The sequence below is a fragment of the Polyergus mexicanus genome, unplaced genomic scaffold (assembly GCF_030449975.1).
Source record: "Polyergus mexicanus isolate NDT 795.1 unplaced genomic scaffold, iyPolMexi1.0 SCAF_34, whole genome shotgun sequence".
Classification (NCBI taxonomy): Eukaryota; Metazoa; Arthropoda; class Insecta; order Hymenoptera; family Formicidae; genus Polyergus; species Polyergus mexicanus.
Window position 1 is genome coordinate 187501 of NW_027223354.1, and position 2500 is coordinate 190000.

Below are 2500 nucleotides of genomic sequence, written 5' to 3' on the forward strand. Positions count from 1 at the left end.
GCTCTGAGGAGCGGGGCGTGTCGGGCTTGGTCGGGAAGCGGGTCTGGCTGACGTGCCGGGCCTGGGCGAGGTGAACGGTCGGCGTTCTCGCGCCGGTCCCGGGATCCGAGCTCGGTCCCGTGCCTTGGCCTCCCGCGGATCTTCCTTGCTGCGAGGCTTCCGTGGCGGCGCGAGCCGTCGTGGTCGTCCTCTTCGGCCGCCATTCAACGCTCAGCTCAGAACTGGCACGGACTAGGGGAATCCGACTGTCTAATTAAAACAAAGCATTGCGATGGCCCTCGCGGGTGTTGACGCAATGTGATTTCTGCCCAGTGCTCTGAATGTCAACGTGAAGAAATTCAAGCAAGCGCGGGTAAACGGCGGGAGTAACTATGACTCTCTTAAGGCTCGCTTAACAACTACTGAGGTCTGAGAGTCATAGTCGGGGCGTGATGCGGATCTTATTTGAACATCCTACAAGATCATACAGTCTTCTCGTAAGGACCTTCAGCATCTCACGCCCAAGTCACACACCCACCTCCTCGTGGTGCTCCTGGGCGTCTGCTTGCAGACGGCTAAGTGGTGTTGTGGCGAAAACCGGGTCTTTGGGGGTTGCCTCCCCTCTCTGACCCAAAATTTAGCTGGCCCGATTAATAGAAACAAGCCTCGGATAGATAGTAGTAACCCCGGGCCCTCTGGCTCTAGGGGTCCAGTTTTACGTAGCCAGACCTCGCAGGCGGCTCCGTCCGCGGACATTCCGGAGAGTTTTGTCTGTGAGTTTCCGCATTGCGACAGAACTTTTGACACGGCGACTGGAAGGGGGCTTCACCATCGCAGGGCCCACCCCGACTGGTACGATGCGCGGCAGAAGACGCAGATGAAAGGACGCTGGAACGACGAGGAGGTCAGACTCTTGGCAGCGAGGGAAGTCGAGCTTACGCGCAGAGGAGTAAGGTTCCTGAACCAGGAGCTAATTAAAGCATTCCCTGGGAGATCGCTGGAGGCTATTAAGGGTAAGAGGAAGCAAATGGACTACAAACAACTTGTCCAATCCTTGCTTGCCTCTGATATTCCCGGGGGCCCGACGGGTAGCGTTGCACAGGCTGCTGAGGTCGATGATTCGCGGGAATTTAGAGATGACATTCTGACGTATTTATGCGAGCTTCCTGCTGCATCTCGACAGGACTTTAACATCGGTCAATTGTCACGTATTTGCGAATCCCTAAGATCGAAAACTAGAACCGAGGTAGCTGAAGAGCTTTCGTTGTACCTGCGAGATGTCTTACCACCCAAAGTTAGGCGCAGAGCGGGACCCCAGAGGCGTGCGCGTGAAGAACTAACCAGGAAACAGGCTCGGAGAGAAGAGTACGCCAAGATCCAAGACCTATGGAGGAAAAATAGAACTAGATGCCTACGACTGTTACTTGATGACATCACGGACATCCAGATACCATCTCAGGACGTAATGATCCCTTATTGGAAGACGATTATGTCAAGTAATCAGCAAACTGCACCCGAAGCGGAACTCTTCCGACCCGTTGTTGCGCCGCTCTGGGGCCCAGTAACTCCTGTAGAGATTAGAAAATCCTTTCCTCCAAACACCACTGCTGCTGGCCCTGATGGTCTTAGTGCTAGGTTTATCAGGAAAATCCCGATGGATGTCCTGGTCAGGGTCCTAAATATAATTATGTGGTGCGAGCAGGCTCCGCTGCATCTTTTGGAGTCGCGAACAACGCTCATTCCTAAGAAATCCAAAGCAAGAGAGCCAGGAGACTTTAGGCCGATTACAGTGTCCTCGGTATTGGTGAGGACGCTTCATAAGGTCTTAGCAACGAGGATGGCCCGAATGATCAAGCTCGATCAGCGTCAGAGAGCCTTTCGTCCCACTGATGGATGTACGGACAACACGTTCCTGCTAGATCTGGTGCTGCGATATCACTTTGAGAAACATAGGCCCCTCTATCTGGCGTCCATTGATATTGCTAAAGCCTTTGACTCGGTTTCTCACGAGACAATAGGGCAAACTCTAAAAATAATGGGCCTTCCACCGCCCATGGTTAGATATGTCCTCGATGTGTATAGGCGCAGTGATACCAGACTTTGCTGCGGAGCTTGGCAGTCAGATAAGATTCACCCGTCATGTGGAGTCAAACAGGGTGACCCGATGTCGCCAGTGATCTTCAACATGGTTATTGATCGTCTCCTGACAGGATTGCCTGTCGAAGTTGGGGCAAGAATAGGAAGTCAGGTCTTGAATGCAGCCGCATTTGCGGACGACCTGCTCCTGTTTGCTACGACACCTGTAGGCTTGCAGTCCCTGCTGAACAAGTCAGTGGCTTTCCTGGATGGGTGCGGACTGAGGATCAGCACATCGAAGAGCATGACGGTGGCCCTCCGCAGTGTCCCACGGGAGAAGAAGACGGTAGTTGATAGAGAAGCCGTCTTCTTATGTCAGGACAGGATACTTCCATCCCTAAAGAGGTCCGACGAGTGGAGATATCTTGGAATTCCTTTTACACCC

General features: G+C 53.3%; 1 pseudogene; it reads left to right on the forward strand.

Moving 5' to 3' along the window:
* The window catches only part of LOC138943722 (large subunit ribosomal RNA), a 7585-nt pseudogene that overhangs the window by 2547 nt on the left and 2538 nt on the right, over positions 1-2500 (forward strand).